At 39.7% G+C, this 19545-nt stretch overlaps 1 protein-coding gene across 7 annotated transcripts in view; it reads left to right on the top strand.

The window, feature by feature from the left end:
* FARS2 (phenylalanyl-tRNA synthetase 2, mitochondrial) overlaps positions 1-19545 on the top strand; it is a 546789-nt gene that overhangs the window by 88673 nt on the left and 438571 nt on the right. For 4 of the 7 annotated variants that reach the window (XM_046006558.1, XM_046006561.1, XM_046006564.1 and 1 more), the window contains exon 3: positions 12778-12812. The exons of the other annotated variants lie outside the window; for them this stretch is intronic. The gene's annotated coding sequence lies outside the window, so the exon portion shown is untranslated. The remainder of the gene's footprint in view (positions 1-12777; positions 12813-19545) is intronic. 7 annotated transcript variants of the gene reach the window in all.

Genomic DNA, 19545 nt, shown 5'->3' on the forward strand with positions numbered 1-19545 from the left:
CCGTAAATCTCAGAGACTTTTCATCAGGAGTTTCTGTTATGACACGATTATCTAGGATGGAGAGCAGCAGTCACCTAGAGTCTTACCAAGATTTCCTGCTGGCCATGTGGAGGCCAGAGTGGAGTGACCAGGCCGGTGAAGGGCTCATTACTGCTGGGCCTTAGAGAATGGCAGGCAGGAAGCTGCCCTCACTGAGAATTTTCCAGGGCTGATTCTGGTTCTGCAGTGACAGCAGCTCTCAGTGTGCTCAGAAAAGAGCGAGGATAATGCATATCCACTTTACCTGCTTGAAACTAATAGGCAACTTCCTTCTGGGATTTACTCTCTGTACCAATTAATTTATAATCTGTTCTACTTCCTCTTTCCCTACCTGCCAGTCATTGCTCTTTTCAGGGATAGCTGCGTGGAGGAGATGACGATTGTCTACCAAGGTGTTTGCTACAGTTCCACTGCACTGTTCTGGGAACGTGTGGACCCTCCCACGTCTCAGCCATCATCCCTCCCCTTTCTCAGTTCTTGTTCTGCTACTTGCACGGTTTTTGAACTTACTGGTGAAGGAGCTTAAGCCATTTTGGTGGAATAAATTTCCATTGACTGGTGTACAAAGAATGCACACTCAGGGACCCCAAACATAAGTATATGATAAACTGTGCAAACAGGAGTGGGGAGATCTAGCTGTTTACTGGAACAGTTCAGTGTCTCAGGTGATCGAAGCCAGCTATAGTCCTGCTTCTGGGAAGACGAGCCCAAAGGCTACCGTGTTCAGTTGAAGGGGAGTCACATTGGCTTTCCACTGAGAACAGACCACGTATTTCCTTTGTCACTTACATGCCCCCTTGGATTGTCATGTGGAGAGACAGGCCATCTTGCTGCAGGGAGGCGGTTGTTAGCAAGCACCAGCCAACATCTGGCTCCTTGTACTTCCCATGCATCTCGTGGGTGCAGATCCCGAGAAATCTGAGCATTTTTCAAAAATGGCTTTTTCTTTTAAACATGTTACTTATAATTTTGTTTTGTTTTCTTATGTTGAAAAACAATGTGTTTCTGTTGCTTGTCTATTCCATGGGTATGTAGCATAGCAGTTCCTCTTGGGTATCTCATACCCTTGTAAGCTGGCAGCTCTGGGGGATGTTTTAAAGTCTGTGTTGTTTTGCTTTTCCTTTGTGAAAGGGGAGAGGGATTGCTGACATACTGCATGCCAGAGCACTTGAGGCAAATCTATTTCCAGCTCAAATATAGCTGCTAAAGAAATTGCCAGAGTGGTGCATTATTAATTCTTCCTTCTCTCCATCATCTGGTTGCAGGCAGGACTGGCATGATCCTACCTGCTTTGCCTGCCTCCCTGTCAGTTCCAGCCATTTCCAGCCTCCTCCAGGCTTTAGGAGTGCAAGGGATCATTCAGCTGTTGAAGAGCAGGAGCCACAAACATTTCTGGTGGTTTATCTTATGCAGCATAATCTTACAGCTCAAACAACAGTTTCCTAAAACCAACTATCAGAATATGTTGCATGTATTTTCAGTTTAGTTATGAAAAAAATTTTCTACTTGGATGGGAAGGTGGGATGATTTATGCTTAGTGATCAGATTTTTCAAACGATTATTATTTTTTTTATCAAGCACCAGAAAAAAAGAATGAAATGGAAATCACCAAATATTTCTCATATCTGCAATATATGTGATGAACAAAAGCTATAAAACAATCATCACACTGGGCGCCTGGGTGGCTCAGTGGGTTAAAGCCTCTGCCTTCGGCTCGGGTCATGATCCCACGGTCCTGGGATCGAGCCCCACATCGGGCTCTCTGCTCAGCAGGGAGCCTACTTCCCTTCTTCTCTCTCTGTCTGCCTCTCTGCCTACTTGTGATCTCCGTCTGTCAAATAAATAAATAAATAAAATCTTTAAAAAAAAAAAAAATCATCACTGAAGTATTAAAAATGCCCAACATTTTCAATTTAAAAAGAAAGTACAATGGTTTAATAAAAACATATGGAAACCTTTAAACACTTATAATATATCAAGGGATACATTCTGAAGCATTAATTGACAGATTTGAAAATAACACTCAGAATACCTAATGTCAGGGAGGAAGTGTTGAGGTGCGTTCTCAGCTACTACTGAGATCATTCACAGGTTCAGCGTTTTTGTTAAGCTCTGTGACTGTGTGTTTTTACGATGCAGAAAATGCATGCACATTATTTGCTCTGATAATTACCTCCTATGTCATCCTTATATGACTGAGCAGCTCCAAAGGTGGTTGATCCAGGATGATTAGCATGGCATTGTCTCAAGTGACCATCAGTGGAGAGTTTATTCTGCCCCTACTTCTCCTTTACTCTGTTGTGTAACTCCCTGGATTCAAGACTTGTGCTGAGCCCCGGGGCAAACCCACATCACTGTAACTGAAGGGATATTTATTCTAGACAGAGTGATCCCATGATTCTAGAGCAGGAACCCTGACATGTTGTCAGGAGGAACACTTGTCATTTCCCTCAATGAAATCATTAGCATCTGGCTCAGGTCCATCCTGGCAAGTCTGTGTGAGGCCCACATGGCTAGACCACATGGCTGATGTCCCCAGGGCTCCATGGCTGCTTTGAATTCTTCCTGGGGGTCCTTATCCAGGACAGGTCAGGTTTCTCCTCCACCAAGTGGCACCAGCAGGGACTAGAGATTGCCTGGGCTTGGGGTTGTTGAGCAAATAGCCAGGCTCCTCCTCCTTTTTTCATTCTTCTACTGTCTTTGTTAAGGCTTCGTGTTTGGGGACAATGGCCTTGCACTGTGCTCCCTCTAAAAACTGGGCTTGGAGCCTACCAGCGCATGGGAGATCTTGAGTGAGCCCTCACAGCAGCAGTGTGTCCATGTGCAAGTGCCATCAGATGCTCAAGTCGTGAGTATGGGGTGTGGACTGCCTTTTGTAAGAGGCAGCATTTTGAATGAGACCTATTTACATATACTTTGCATCAATTTCCATACCAGCCTCCAATAACTAGCTCTAAATACTCTTCTGTGACTTCAGCTAGTTAATGCCGCTAACCACTGTGGAGCCAGACCTGGTATTAAGGGCATTACACACATGAAGAACTGAATAGGCTTGTGAAAACATAATCATGAACGTGGCAAATCAGCCCAGGCCCCTCATGGATGCAGGGGCTTCTTAGCCTGATTCCTTATGCTGGGGTGACAGTGCATTCAACACTCTGGAGGGAGATCGTGCCTTTCTAGCACTCAGCTGATCAACCCCACCCTGGAAAATCAAGGAAGGAAAAAAACCTAACTTTTTTTTTTTTTTAACTATTTTTCATTTAACCAGCACTGTGCTAATGGTACTAGTTATTATTTCGCACTTTTTCTGTTATTTGACATGTAATCTACATAGTTTGTGAAGTTGGTTGTTGATGAGAAGAACACATAGAAAAAGTGATGGTGAAGGTTGCCCATAGGGTTTGCAGTGTCCAACCTGCGTCTTTGCACATTCAGCTCTCAGAAGAGCTTTTCCTCTTTTCCTTTCTCCTTCCTCAGCCTTCATCATAGAGTGACCAGACCACAGTCTGCCTCACTTGAGAATGGAAAGTTGGGGGGTGGGGTGGGCAGGGAGACAGGTACACCTGCACAATTCCCTGCCTTGTGTCGATTCCCACTTTGTGGGTTCCACTGGGTGTTGATACTGATTACTGAAACAACATACTAACTCCTGGTTTGTACAGTTGACTTTTAGTAGCAGATTGGGAAGTTTTACCCCCTTCAGAGATCAGGCAGGGGATAGAAGGGATCTGTTGTTAAAGAGTAAAAAGTCCTTCAAATTCATGCTGCTCTTTGTAGGTCACCTAAAAATACCGATCTTAGTAGTTTTAGATCTTAAAATAACTAAATGTGTACCTTTCATTTTTGTTCCTGTTAAATCAGACATCCATTTATACTAGATTTCAGGATAGGGCAGAATAAAATACCTATTTCTCCCTTTGTTGTAAGAAAATAAATTCGAAGAGTCTACCTATCATTATGTAGGAAGTTGTTTTAATTATAGCAGGAGACTGCTTAGTGTTTCTCACTGACCTCTTCTACCCTCAATCCACTGTGGGCATGGTTATTTGAGAATGTGGTCTAGAGAATAATAGTGTGGTCTTGCAGAGCATTCCTCTTGCTCTGTTAGTTTTGAGCATGAATGATGTAGCTGCCCCCCTCCCCACCACTTTTTCTTCATTAGGATCTGGTGTTAGCCTCTTCGCTGACAATCTCATGTTACAAAACATTAACAACTTGAAATTCGGGAGACCCAGCGTCTGGATGAACCTTGCTCTCAGGAACTCCTCTAGGCTTGTTTCCCAAGCCAGTCCCTCTGTTCAGTCACACCTATGTCTATAGTTTTTATTACTCTGACTTTGTCATTTTGAAGTAAGAGCAGTGCAGTGTATTTTAGGTGTTGTGGTGCCTCCTATTTTATTCCTTTTGGCTTTTAAGATATGTATTTTGTTAGTGGTTTTTTTGTAATAAGAACAACTCAGTAGTAAGTTCTTAGTTGTAGTAAGAGTAGCTTCTGGGCCATTTTAGTTGTGAGCACTTTACACTGCAGGTCCAAGGCCTAGATCGTTTTTCTGTGAACCTCATTGTCAACAGTGGTTTATATAAACAGAAGTTTCTTTTCTGCAGATGAGCCCACTTCTGTGCTCTTCTTTCCCCCACTACTGTTCTTGACATCACCTTATAAACCTTCAGCAACCAACCCCTGCTGTGGAGGGCAGCCATGGTGAAGTTCACCGTTCTTGCCCTTGAACTAAGGAGCCAGAGGGAGGGAACCTGCCTAGTGCTGCTTCTATCAGGGCTGAAGGATCAGAGCACACCTTCCCTAGATGGTCCTGCTTTATGTGGTGGTTGGGTTCGAGGGTGATGGAGGGCCGTGTTTCAGCTCCACTTGGTTTCATGCATTTCAGTCACTCTAATCAACCTTTTTACTATAAAGCATGTGGAGCTGCTCCAACTCATAATGAAGTGGATAGAATGTAATTCTTTTGTAATTTGAAGTCAACCGCCTGATGCAGTATTTTAAGAATGCTATAGCATATCGATTTCCACAATCATTCATGTGCTTTACTTTATTCAGTTTCTCCAAACATTAGAGTGATGGTTCACAGTCAAGAATGTGAGTGAAAAAAAAAAAAAGAATGTGAATGAATTCTAGAATGAATTCACTATTATCTCTTAATTGACTGACTGCATTTTTGTCCTGCCCCTTCTAAAATGCCTGTGAACTATCTTAACTCATAACATTTTTGATAACAAATGCATCCTTTGTTTTCCTTTCCCCCATACTAACCAAATTTTCCAACTCTGCAGATACTGCTAACTAGATATTCTGCTATTTAATTTGGTTGGGCACTAAGTACCCAGATTCAGCTCTGACCCTGCAGGTAAAGGGCTCAGTCCCATCAGATTCCCTCTACCCTTCCAACTCCTTCAGGTGGGATCACCATCCCAGCTTGTCACCTGTACATCTCACCAATCAGCTATCAATCTTAGGTTCTCATTAACCCCCTCCTGAAATTCAATCATTTGCTAGATCGGCTTACAGAACCCAGGAAAGCACTTTATTTACCGTTTCTGTTTTATTATAAAGGATACAATTCAGGAACAGCTAAATGGAAGAGAAGCTTAGGAGAGTGAATGGGGATGGTACCTGTATGTCTCTTTTGAATACTAGAATCAATGGAGTATCAAGGGTTAGATACAAGGAAGGACATAGACACAAGGAGGACTGGAGGATTAGGTGGCCACAGACTCATATTATAGTTGTTAATGGGTCATGGAAGGGTTGAGCTTCAAGGAAGTGTGAGGTCAGTATTGACAGAACTGGCCTGTGAAACAAGGTGTAGGAAGTAGTCTAAAATGGTCATGGCGATTTCCAGAGAACATTTGCTGCTGCTTAGGGCCTAGTACCCACCTCTCTATACTTAAGTGGTCTTAAAAGGGAGGGAATGTTACATACTTACCAAACCCACTGTCTGACATTATCTGTGTAATTCATGACCTCAGAATGTGAGTGAGGGTGTATGTGAGGTTTAGTGAAAACCACTACAATTTCTTCAGCTCTTATGTATCAGCTACTTTGGAAATTATTTTAAATACGTTATTTCATTTAATTTTCACAGAGACTGTGAAATGAATATTCTTCATTCCCATTTTTCAGATAAGAAACCAAAGGCCTGGGAGGTCACATGATTTGGTCACATTCCAGGTTAGCTTTGGAAAGTACCAGAGCCGGGATTCAAACTCAGGACTTTGTCACTCTGGCAACCCATGATAGATACTGAGTACCTACTATGTAGCAGGCACTGGGCCAGGTACTTAGAAATACAAAGAAAAATTCAACTGCCTTCACTTCAAGGAAGACAATGCATCGTCTTCATCAAAATGCTAAGGAGACTCCACAATGACTTAATTAAAAGCACTGCATAAATGCATGGCATTATATTAGGTTGGCAGTGGTTTCCTGCCAATATATGAAGCGCTAAGAATCAATAGGAAGAAGTATATGGTTATAAAAAAAAATGAGCAGAGCCATAGAAAGGCTAATTGAAAGCGTGGAATGTTAAGAAACACACAGATTTATTTATGTAAAGTTTGGAATATGCTACTCTAGCAGTTTCTGGCTGGTTTTGATGATTGATGATATACCTAAAGTAGCTGAGCTTCTCAGATTAACTTAAGTTGCTTTATTTAAAACCGTGCTCTCTCAGAGAATCTTAATTTTAATGTTCCTGGAGGTGTATGCCTGTGTTATATTGGGGATAAGCAGTTTTAGAGTCAGAGAGGAAATGAAGAAAACAAGGCCAATACTACATGGTTTCAACACTATCTGTCAATATATCGCCCATGATATTGTGCCAGAGCAGTTAGTGAGAAGATGGGAAGGCGGATGGGGTAAACACTCATGAAAAGATGGTTAGAATCAAACCAGGGAGGAGCTATATTAAAAACGTAGTGGTTCACAAGATGCCCTTCAGCGGACAAATGGATAAAGAAGATGTGGTCCATATACACTATGGAATATTATGCCTCAGTCAGAAAGGATGAATACCCAACTTCTGTATCAACATGGACGGGACTGGAAGAGATTATGCTGAATGAAATAAGTCAAGCAGAGAGAGTCAGTTATCATATGGTTTCACTTATGTGTGGAGTATTACAAATAACACCGAGGACATGGGGAGTTGGAGAGGAGAGGGGAGTTGAGGGAAATTGGAGCGGGAGATGAACCATGAGAGACTATGGACTCTGAAAAACAATCTAAGGGTTTTGAAGGGGTGGGAGGTGTGGTAGGTTGGGGGAGCCTGGTGGTGGGTACTATGGAGGGCATGTATTGCATGGAGCAATGAATTCTGTTACATTGAAAAGAAATTAAATAAACACACACACACACACACCAAAACAAACAAACAAACAAACAAAAAAACCATAGTGGTTCAGTGTTAATTATAGAAGAGCAGATATTAGGAGTTCTCTTTTATTAAGCAAAATGAACAACTCTTAGGGTGATAGATCAAATCAAGAATGTTGTATTGATAATAGGGTTTTTATATATGACCTCTTGAATTTAATTCAAAATGCTTTTTTTTAAATTTTGTTTTGTATCGGTAACTTGTAAAACATGCCATTCTTTTTGAATTGCTTAGACATTCTTTATCACTGAGTCCTTTTTTCTTTTTTTTTTTTTTTTTACTGCTTTGATAGAATTATCTCAATGAAATTAGAGAAAACTAAAAGATGGGCTTGGGAGCAGTCAGTATTTAAGTGGTACTATATATTTTGGTTTTACTTGAAGTGGGCTAGAAGGGAAGAAGAAAGAAAAATTGTGTGTAGAGCTCACTCATTGTGTGTTAGGCACCCAGCTTGATTCTATGTGTAGAGTCTCTCTTTCCCTCTAGGATTAAATATTGTCTATCAATCAATCAATCAATCTTATATCTATATAATTTCATTTGCATAGCATTTGTAACATTTTGCAGATGAGATTTCAAAGATTGAATGACTTGCTAGTTAAGGTGGATGCAGATTTGAAGTCAGGACTTTTTCCTTCAAAACCCTTGTTTTTGCTGGAGTTTGCTGCCGTCTTGGGTTTGAAAAGGCTGGATTGCAGTTATCAGCCAGATAAAACATGAAGTGAAGTTATAGCATCACTTTTTACATCCTTTTATTTTGAGCAAAATGATGATATTAAGTAGATGTTTTTAAGAGCATCATATAGTGCATCTATAAAATGTCTAAGGAAAGTCCTGCCCTACCAGGGTTTTGAACCTTTTTAAAGGATATAGTCACCTAGAACCTTTCTGAATTGCTGCTCTCCATTTAGAGTTGATTTTTAGAAATTCTTTTCAGCCACTGCAGCTTGTAAAGCTGTCTTATTTGGCTTTTGTTTTGCTTTTCTTCTCTGCACTGTTGGTATTTTGAGCAACTCCTAGCTAGGTATTAGATCAGTTGCATCCAACATAAAGTATTTGTTTGGACTTTGAACTCTGCCTTTATTCATCTTGTTTGTACACCATCTGCTTCCTCTTCCCGCTACTTTCCTGGCTGCCCAGACTTCATTAATTTTTAGTCTTACCTCTTCCATGAGTGCATTCCCAGCCACTGTCTGCATTTGCTATTCCTTCTCCAGCACCTCTGTGAGGCCTTATGCTGTTCTCTTATTAATCATAGGTTCTTTCATAAATGTATTTCTGTGTTTCATTGTGAATACCATGATGCTCCAGCTTCCTACATTTTAAACTCTTTGATTTCGTGTTTAAACAATTTAAACAATTCTTTGCACAAAAGTCAGATTAAAAAAAATCTTCTTAAAAATTATTTAGTGTAACTTTATTTTAGTAAAACTCTTTGGCAGTACAGAGATAAAATGGTTTGATCATTTATGGTGCCACAAAGGGTATAGGGAATGTGACACTCATAATTGGTGGTGGGGCTCATTGGTGGGACTTGTAACTAGTGCATGGCCACTTGGGAGATCCATTAGACTGTATCTGTTCAGATTTAAAATGGGTACACCATTTGACCTTGCAGTTCAACTTTTAGGAGTTTATTCTCCAAATGCTAGAATGTGTATGCAAACATATGTGTACAAGGGTATTTTTTTAATAGGTTTATTCAGTTTAACAAAATGTTGGAAAAAATGTCAATGTTCATCAACAAGGATGTGGCTGAATTACGTACATGGTGGGGCTTTCGTGTGATGGAATGTGGAACACTCTCCACCATTAAAAAGAATGAGGTAGATCTCAGTGTCCTACTTGACTTCTATGGAATATTATCAGTGTAAATTCTTAACTGGCAAGAATATGATATAGAGCAGTATGCTAACATTTGTGTAAAAGTTAAGTCTGTGGGTAGTGAACAGAAGGGCCATCTGTACCCCAGTGTTCATAGCAGCAATGGCCACAGTCGCCAAACTGTGGAAAGAGCCAAGATGCTCTTCAACAGACAAATGGATAAAGAAGATATATACAATGAAATATTATGCCTCCATCAGAAAGGATGAATAGCCAACTTTTGTATCAACATGGACAGGACTGGAGGAGATTATGCTGAGTGAAATAAGTCAAGCAGAGAGAGTCAATTATCATATGGTTTCACTTACTTGTGGAGCAGAAGAATAACATGGAGGACATTGGGTGAAGGAGAGGAGAAGTGAGTTGGAGGAAATCAGAGGGGGAGTGTTATGCCCGAGTTTTCACGTCTGAGAGACCACCAAGGAGCCAACACCGATGTAATCACACAAGGGTTTATTTGACAAGCTTAAGCTTGGGCCCAAGTATACCCGACACAGCGGAGTAGGGACTTGGACCCCCAGGTGACATGCTGAAGCTTGGGCCCAAGTATACACGATGCAGTGGAGTTGGGACTTGGACCCCGAACCAGACTACAGTCAGAGTTTTTAAAGGCAGAGTAGGGGTGGACTCGGCGGTGGGTGAGGACAAAGGGGGTGATGTTAGTCTTTAAGGAATTTTGGAAACAAGGTCTCCAGGACCTTGAGGGGCTAGCTATTGTTGGGAGAAAGGTTATTACCAGTAGTAAAAATCTTCTCGTGAGACCCTTTAGATGTATATCAGTGGGTCATATGCTTGGGAATGATTGCTGACACTATCTTGGAGGTTTAGAGATAAAGTTTCACATTTCTCCTGTCAAGTGTCCTTGTTAGTGAGATTTAGGTTTAGATGAAATTTAACTTTATTTACATTTCCTTCTGCCTCAGCCTCCTTCAGTTTTATGGTGGGGAGGGCGACATTAGGGCTTGGGGAACCGAGTTATTTGCCTCTGGAAATTGGGCTATTGTTAAATCTCTAGGACATTTGTAAACCAAGGGAGACTCCTGTCTTTCAGGATTGTGATCTCTGCAAGTTAACTATTTGTTTTTCTTTTAGGGCAGCCAGGGGTGGCTGAGGAATGTCACACATACTACGGAGGGGAGGGGAGCCAATGGAGAGGGGGTGCAAGGTGCCAGCTTTTGCTTTGTCAAGATAGCTATACTTATGTCAGGGCTAGACTCAAGGTGGGTACAGCCTTGTTTTTCTTGGCCTCCACAGGAGATGAGCTATGAGAGACTGTGGACTCTGAGAAACAAACTGAGGGTTTTGGAGGGGGGAGGGTAGGGGTTGGGAGGGCCTGGTGGTGGGTATTAAGGAGGGCAGGTATTCCATGGAGCAGTGAGTGTGGCGCATAGACAATGAATCTTGGAACACTGAAAATATAAAATTTAAGAAAAGGTTAAGTCTGTGGGAGAGGGCTTTATATGTGTATGTGTGTACCTACACCCATTCAATTGTATAATACATATAAAATGTTTATAGGGAGGTACGGGAGGCAGTGGACATTTACTTTCACTGTTTACCCTTTTATAACATTTGAATTTTATTACCATATACATGATTTATGAGTGAATAATATTAGTTTTTAAAAGTCTGATAGTACAGATTTAAAATTCCCAAGTCTATCAACTTAGCAACAATAGATGAGAATATGTATATAAAGAACTTAGTATGGTTTCAGATATAATAATGAGTCATTTAGTAAGTTATATGAGCGGTGGTCATGGTGGAGATGGGGGTGGAGTTGTAATGATGATGTCAGAGCTTGACCTTGAAGAATCCCTAAGGGCAGGGCAGAGTGAATGTTCCATCTCATTATCTTACCATCACCTGGGGATCTAAGTAGTCTTAAAGGGGTGGTCTCAAGTATGGAATGTTTTATAGTTTGGTGCTTTGGTTTAACATTAATGATTTTTTTCTTTGTTCTCTTCTATAATATTTTCTTATATATATTTTTTAACATGAAATAATTGTGAATCACTTACTATCAGGGAAATAATTTAAAAAACTCATGTGTTCCCCCCCCAGGCAAAAATAAATGATTCATTCAATATTTGCAGTTTTGACAGATGAGCCATGCTTTTCTTGTGGTAATGTGGAGCCCTTGTCTTTTGCCACCTAGCTCCAGGTGTACATAAGCCCTACTTTGAGAAGCAAGGCTTGCTATCTACCAATTAAGATTAGGATCTGATATTGCACTTTGATGATTTCTGTGATGATGTAATGATTTCTCTGAAGTCGGTGGAACTAAATTTGGTTTCTAAGTCATGTGACCATCTGTTTGTTGCCATTTTACCTGTAAGAGCATTGGTTCCCTGGCATATGTAACCATGCTCTAGTTCTGTGTAGTGGTCCGGAATGGCTACTTCGAAGTCAGCATCCGCACTTCAGGGGTTTTTACTGCTTTAAGGGACTCATACATTTGCAAACTCCACTTCCATTTCCGTTCTGCCCCAATCTGTTATGAGCTAGGCAGGAAAGGGGAACTGTAGAGAGGGCAGGTAGGAAGGACAAGCCAACAAATGGCCAGGGAAAGATCCATAGTTAACCAGGGGGTAACCAAGTACAGGTGCTTTGTGTCGATGTTTCTTCTTCAGAGTACTGAGGCTCCTGGGTTTGATGGACTGTGTCTGTGAAACTATAAATAGATTTTTTTTTAAATTTATGCCTTGCATTTACATATTGATGTCATTTTTTTTTTTTTTTGCCAGTATTGAAATTCAGGATTGATTTAAGTAAATGCACCAGATATCATCCATATAAAAATAATCTCAAACTGTTTCTTATGGTCAAATATAGGTAGGTGAAAATTAACGTGTTATGAACAATTAGTAATTGCAACGTAACTCCCCCCGCCCTTTTTAAAATACTTTCCCAATGATATTGATAAAGTAAAATTACATCGAATGACTCAGGGTGTAGAAGTGCTGTGAAGGAGTTTTTCACTGTCACTTCTAGAGGTTAAGTTTTAGAAAAATTATGTGACCAGTAATCAAAGAATAATATTTATCAAAGTGGAAAGTAAAGCAGACCAAACTTTACCATTTGACATGTAAACATTGACCTCATTTTTATTTAGTTGTATTGTCCAATAGTAAGTGTTAGTACTTACATGTACAAGAGGCATAGTAGATAGTGGATATCAATGCATATGACTCTACCTGTTTTTTACCTTTGGCCAGGTATTTGGCCTTTTACAGAGAAGAGAGAGACAGGAGATTTTATTGTTTACACTGTGCTCAACCCCAGAGGTGCTGCCCCCACTTGCTTAAAGTCTTTCTAGTGCAAACTTAGAGAAATCGTGGACCTATTTCTTCACAGAGCTCTTTTAAGACTTAATATGAAAAATCACAGAGGCATAACTGTATTGAGCCATTAATTTTCAACTGTTTTTTTCCTATCGTGTTTTATTTTTGTTTTTCAGATACTATCTCCTTTGGGATTAAAACAAACTGAAAGGTAAGGTTGCTTTTTTGTAAGAAAGCTCAGAGTAGAGGAAAAAAAAATCTTAGTTCTAAATATATCTTCAAGAGTTATAAGATAAGATAGCTTTTTCTCTAGAAGAACAAAGACATGGCAGTCTGATGGTTTTTAAAAATCTCAGAGACTTTATTTCATACCCATGTAACTGAAGGCTCTGAGTCTTTTCAAACTATTTCTAAGATCAAAGATATTTTTTCACATATTTGAGATCTCATAAATCTATGGGCAAATAAACTATTTTCCAAAGCCCAGATTTGTTTCTGAAATAAAATATAGCTTATGTTTTCCAGATCTGTACTTAAAATGATGCAAAGAACTATTTATATGGAGTAGAATGTTGAAAAGGCCATCAGCATTTCAAAGAGCTGATACTCTGTCCCAGAGCTCAAGTAAACAGTGGCTGGCTGTATCATTCACTGCAGAGATTTCCCCCAATTTCTTTTCTAAACTTTCAAGTTTTTTGATATTTATAAACATCAGAAGTCTTAAATTTTCATGCGGTCAAATTTATGTGTCCTCCATTTATTTCATCTACTTCTTTTGTAGAGCTGTCATTTCTAACCCCGGATCAAGGAATTACCAATATTTCTTCTGTTTTTCTTTGTTTTCTTTTGTTTTTAAACATGTAACAGAACTTTCCACAGAACTCTCCACAGTCTGTTTAGGCATATGACATGAAGTGGAGATGAGTACATTTTTCTCCCAAATAGTTTCTTAACACTATTCCTTATATAATTTATTTCTACACAGGTTTATGAGGGTATATATTAAATTTAAAAGTAGAATCTGTTCGCTGTGTCAGTTCTTTCGCCAGTTTTCATTGTTGCTTTTTTCTTGTTATTTTTCAACAAGCTTCTTGTTTACTCACTTGTTTAGTTTTTTCAAATGAAGTTGGGTATTGTTTAAAAGTCCTCCTAACCACCCCCATAGAAATTTTGTTGGGAATTACCTTAAAATAATTTGGATAGAGCTGGCATTTTATACTCTTTAGTCTCCACATTCAACATATATCACTATTTATTCTGATCTTTCATGGTTCTTTGTAGATTTTTGCAATTTGCTTCGAATTGACCTCTTTATACCCAGTAGTCCCCGCCTTATTTACAGGGGATAGATCCTAAGACCCATAGCAGGTACCTGAAACCGTAGACAATATAGATCCCTGTATATCCTATGTTTTTTTCCTGCCTGTACATACCTATGATAAAGTTTGTAAATTAGGCACAGTAAGAGATTAACAATAACTAATAATAAAATAGAATAATGATAACAATATAGTGTAATAGAAGTTATGTGAATGTGGTCTTTTTCTCAGAATTTCTTACTGTACTGTACTCATCCATCTTGTGATAACGTGAGATGATAAAATGCCCATGTGAGGGGGTCGAGCGAGGGGAACCATGCAGGCACTGTGACGTGGTGTTAGGTTTCTGTCCCGCTGGCAGTACGTCAGAAGGAGTGTCATCTCCTGTTCCGTGCTGACTGTGGGTAATTGGAACGGTGGAAAGTGAAACCATGGATAAGGGGGGACTACTTAGTCATTGTTATTATAAATGATTTTTTTCATAGTAACTTTATTTCCTGTTGGTTATTACTGAGATTGAAAATGCTATTGATTTTTAGGAATTTTAAATTCATTCCCTTGATCAAAGTGTTATTTGTTCTAATAGCTTATCAATCGATTCATTTGAGTTTCTAGATCGATAGTTATGGTTTGGTTTCTTCTTTCAGGAGCCCTGTTCCATTACTTCCTGTATGTTCTTGCATTGGCTGAGTCCTAAAATTAAAAAAAAAAAAGATTGGTTGTAAAGTACTTACTCGGTCAGGAATGATTTTATAACTTACCTGGAGACTGCAGGTTCCTTTCTACTGTAAAGAAAGGTTTTTTCGAAATTGCCACATTTCCTTGGTAATGCATCAGTGAAAACTGTTCATATTTTGGAAGAATAATTGTAAGTTTAGAGAAAATTTGTTAAAATAGTTGCTTTGAAAACTTATGGAAAGTAGATTTTTAAATAGATTATTATGTATTTTTTTCCTTTTTACATTTCTAGGCAGAAACTTGGTGATAACTGAGAAAGAGAAATTCAGAGTTAGAAAATATGAGTGGGGCACCAGGGTCACTTAGTCAGGTGTCTGACTCTTGGTTTCCGCTCAGGTCTTAATCTCAGGGGGGGGCTTGAGATTTTCTCCCTCTACTTCTATACCCGCTCATACACACACACACACACACACACACACACACACACACACACTCTTTCTCTCTCTCTTGCAAATAAATAAATCTTAAAGAAAAACATGAGTTCAGTGGTTCTAAATTAAAATCCAACTTTTACGGATAATTGTTATAATGGATATTGATTATGTAGAAAAAATAAAATAATTTCCATTTTTATCCATTAGAGACTCAACAGAATTATCTTTCCTTTAGTAGGCAGGTAACATTTTTTTACTAATTAACCTGCTTTTGTGGTGTGCTGTTTTCTAGCTCACGAATTGTCTCTGCTGCCAGAAAGCTGAAACCACCTGCTCAGTTTGCTTTGGTGTGTTTCCTTCCTAACTTGGGGGTACCTTTGCCTATATGCAGGTGTCTTCCCTCTTTTCTCCTGAGCAGTCTTTTGTGTGGCTTGTCACTTGTCTGAGAGTTCTGAGTAGAATCTACATAGAACTGTTGGGAGCTGTTCTCTGGAAGCTTCTGCAGCAGTGACTTGCCTTTCCCTGTGTTTAAGATGCCTGCCTTTTCTTCCATCTACTTCGTTACCGAACCTGTCTCCTGGCAGGATTTCTCAGAAGTTCACCTCAGTGAGGAGGCTTTCTCTGATCATTTCTGCCAGTAGTTCCTCGAGTCACAGGGCGCTTTATGCTTTCTGTGTATTTGAGACATGTTTAGAGTTTGCCACCGTGTTTCACGGCGGGGTCGCATTTCCCACAAATCCCCAGTGGTTGGCACTGCCGCTGTGTTTTGAATGAGTGAGTGGGAGACTGCCTGTATTTTGGTGCTCAGTGCTCTGAAACATGCTTCTTGTTATTTTCCTACATGCTTTCTAGATCTACTAGCCTTTTCTGTATATTCTCTTTTTCTCAAAAATACTATCTTAATAACGATCATGATACATGCTTGTTACCGTTCTTTGCTGAATATATATTTTTTTCTCAAATATATTATTTTCACAGTGATCATGACATATAAGTTATAATACATAAGTTATTTTCTGGGCATCATATGTTACTATTAAAAATGAGTGGAGGGGCGCCTGGGTGGCTCAGTGTGTTGAAGCCTCTTCCTTTGGCTCAGGTCATGATCCTAGGGTCCTGGGATCAAGCCCCCATCAGGCTTTCTGCTCAACAGGGAGCCTGCTTCCCTTCCTCTCTCTCTCTGCCTACTTGTGATCTCTGTCTGTCAAATAAATAAATAAAAATCTTTTTTTTTTTTTTAAAAGATAATATTTACTTATTTGACAGACAGAGATCACAAGTAGGCAGAGAGGTAGGCAGAGAGAGAAGGGGAAGCAGGCTCCCCACTGAGCAGAGAGCCCGATGCGGGGCTCGATCCCAGGACCCTGAGATCCTGACCCGAGCCGAAGGCAGAGGCTTTAACCCACTGAGCCACCCAGGCGCCCCAATAAATAAAAATCTTTAAAAAAATGAGTGGAAACTAAGTATTTTTTAAATGGCTTTTCCATTAAAGTGAAAAAATATTGCTCTGAAAATATATCAAAAAGACATGAAAAATGCAAGATGGTAAAAATACCAGTGTGGCCAAAGTCATGACTTTGTGGTGAGTGGTATGACTGTACTTCTCTGTCATTATTTTATATACTTTGGGGAAAAATGTATTCCACAGCTCCTGTGTAACTTCTTAGAATCTGTCACTTAATTAGTAACAAGTTTCATCTCGGTAACAAGTCACTTAATTTTACCTATGAAAGATTCCTAACCAACTCAATCAAAGATAACTATGATGTCTCTTTAATCATGATTAATTAGATTAATAACAATATTAATAATCACTAAATACTTAATGAGCTCCTTCTCTGTGCCTTTCACATTTAATCATCACAATAAGCTAGGGTCGATCTTGAGTCTTTTTGGCTAGTTATGTTGAGCCTCCCTCTGTGATAAATTATCTTGTCCCAGGCAAACTAGTCAGTCACCTAGATGTCTTTTCAGATGACCTTGCTTCTCTCAAATGTCCAGGGAGAAGGTTTTGTTGGATTTGGGGTGGTGGCATGTGTCCCAGGGGGATGACTGTATATCCTAGAAATATTCCAAACTCATTGATTTTTTTTTTCAGTCAAGGAGCAAATTCTCACTAAGGTCAGCTTTGGGTAAAAGTTAATCCTATTATATGTGTGTGTGTATGTTTATTCCTAAAGTCTCCGAATGCTTTATAGGAATTGTCACTTATCTCCTCTGATCCTCATGATTCCTATGTGAATGAATCCATTTAACTTGAAAGTCTTTTCCTTGAGAATCAAAGCCAGGAATTTGGCATTTTACAAAATCACTTTTTGCATGCATTTCCTAATATTGGAAATTACTGGACAACCAGCAGTAACATTTCCTTAAAGGAGAGATGGAAGTGGATCTTGGGAGTGGCTACCTGAAGCCTGTCTTGTGGTGGGCATTGGGGTCATTCCCCGGAAGCTGCCTGTTCTTTCACGTCAAGGCTGTGCCATCTTCTGTCCTTGTGTGGAGGTTGCCAAGGCTCTAAATTAATTGGATATAGGTGGAAAGGGAGCTATCTGCATGGCGGCTGAGGAGGCAAAGAGGAGACAAAATGGAGGGAGAAATGCTTTTAGGGAATGAATTTCCTGTGTGCACGTTCAAATTTCACTTGCCTGCTGTCTGGCCATGCATACAGATTGTATGTCCTGTAAGAGAAGTTTTGAGGGAAGCTGTAAGAATTATCCAGGGAGATGGTAGGTGGAGTTTGGCTGTCTGCTAGTGTGGTGTTCCCACAGCCCTAATGGGATTGTGATGGTGTCACTTTTTATTTTCATATTCTTGCCTTGAGTATCTTCTACACTGACATCCAAAATTCATTTAATTTTTTGGTAGATTTTATTTTTGTCTTCAAACGTGTAACCTCTACCCAGAATTATATTTTAGATACTCCAGAGTGAAAGAATTATTTGAACAAAGGCAGGCTATTTAAAAAACTCTAAGAATATATCAGGGAAGTTTTCCCCTATTACTTAGCATCACATCATATCTTCAGACTGGCAAAATTCTCTGTGCTGTTATTTTTGTTTCCTTTTTTAATCAATGCTTAGAGCATTTGTGATGCACTTGTTTATTTAGAGCACCAAGAATACAATAGAAAAGGAAAATGAAGAAGCCCCTGATTTATGTTCTTTTGGAATTTGATTTTTACAATCATATACTATTTGACTGAAATGATGTGCCCCTTTTTCACTGCCTAATTTTGTAGGATATCAAATCCTGTGAATTGGTGATAAAATATCCTCTAATCAGACAATCAGAAATTTCAGTTGTATTGGGAAGCTTGATTCATGTAGCTTTTATGATTCGGAGCATCTAAATGAATGAGAAACCATTGCCTCAACAGTGTTTATTGAATATACACCCTCTTGGTACATAATACTTAGTGTCTTAATTCAATACCATTTATTGTCTCAGTTTCTGGAGGTGAGAAATCTAGCCAAACCTCAGGTGGGTTTTTTCTTCACAGTCTTGAAAGACTGAAATTAAGGTGCTATTGGGCTACGTTTTTGTCTGGAACTTGGGATCTTCATCCAAATTTGTGTGGTTGTTGTCAGAATTCAGTTCTTTGCAACTGTTGTATGGAGGCCCTTGGCTTCTAGAGGCCTTCCATAGTACCCTGTCACATAACTCCCTTTGTAGATAATTCACATTGTAGCTCTTTGATATTTTTAGGCCAGTAGGAAAGTCTTTGCTGCTTCCAGCCTCTGTGCCCAGGGAAGACCTGCACCCTTGTGGCAAGGGCTCCCTTGCCTGGGCTGGACCCATTCAGGATAATCGCCCTTTTGATGAACTCACAGTTAACTGATTAGGGACTATAACTGCATCTGCAAACCCCTTTCACCTTTGCCATATAACATAACGTAATCGTGGAACTGATAGTCTTCATATTTGCAAATCCTGCTCATAGTCAAGAGGAAAGGATTATATAAGGATGTGGGTTATTGGAGGTCATCTTATGTCGGGCAGAGATTTTGGAGCTGAGGCTACGCTAAGTTTTTAAAGGTTCACTCTTGCAACTGTGTGAAAGTTGGTTGTAGGAGAATAAGGATGGAAACAGAACAGTTAGGAATCAATTGTAAAATTTCAAGTGAGAGCTATTGGGCGTTTAGATTGAGTTGCTAATGGTGGAGATAGGTAAAAAAGTTGGAATCAACATGTGTTTTAAAGATTTCGTTTATTTATTTTATTTTTATTTATTTATTTATTTGACAGAGAGGTCACAAGTAGGCAGAGAGATAGGCAGAGAGAGAGGGAGAAACAGGCTCCCCACTGAGCAGAGAGCCCAATGCGGGGCTTGATCCCAGGACCCTGAGATCATGACCTGAGCTGAAGGCAAAGGCTTAAACCACTGAGCCACCCAGGCGCCCCTATATTTATTTTAGAGAGGGAGCACGTGAAGAGGTAAAGGAGCAGAGGGTGAGGAGAGAGTTTGGTGGGGGAGAATCTCAGGGAGACTCTGTGCTGAGCGTGGAGCCTCATG

This window comes from Meles meles, chromosome 5, assembly GCF_922984935.1.
Source record: "Meles meles chromosome 5, mMelMel3.1 paternal haplotype, whole genome shotgun sequence".
In the NCBI taxonomy this organism is placed as follows: Eukaryota; Metazoa; Chordata; class Mammalia; order Carnivora; family Mustelidae; genus Meles; species Meles meles.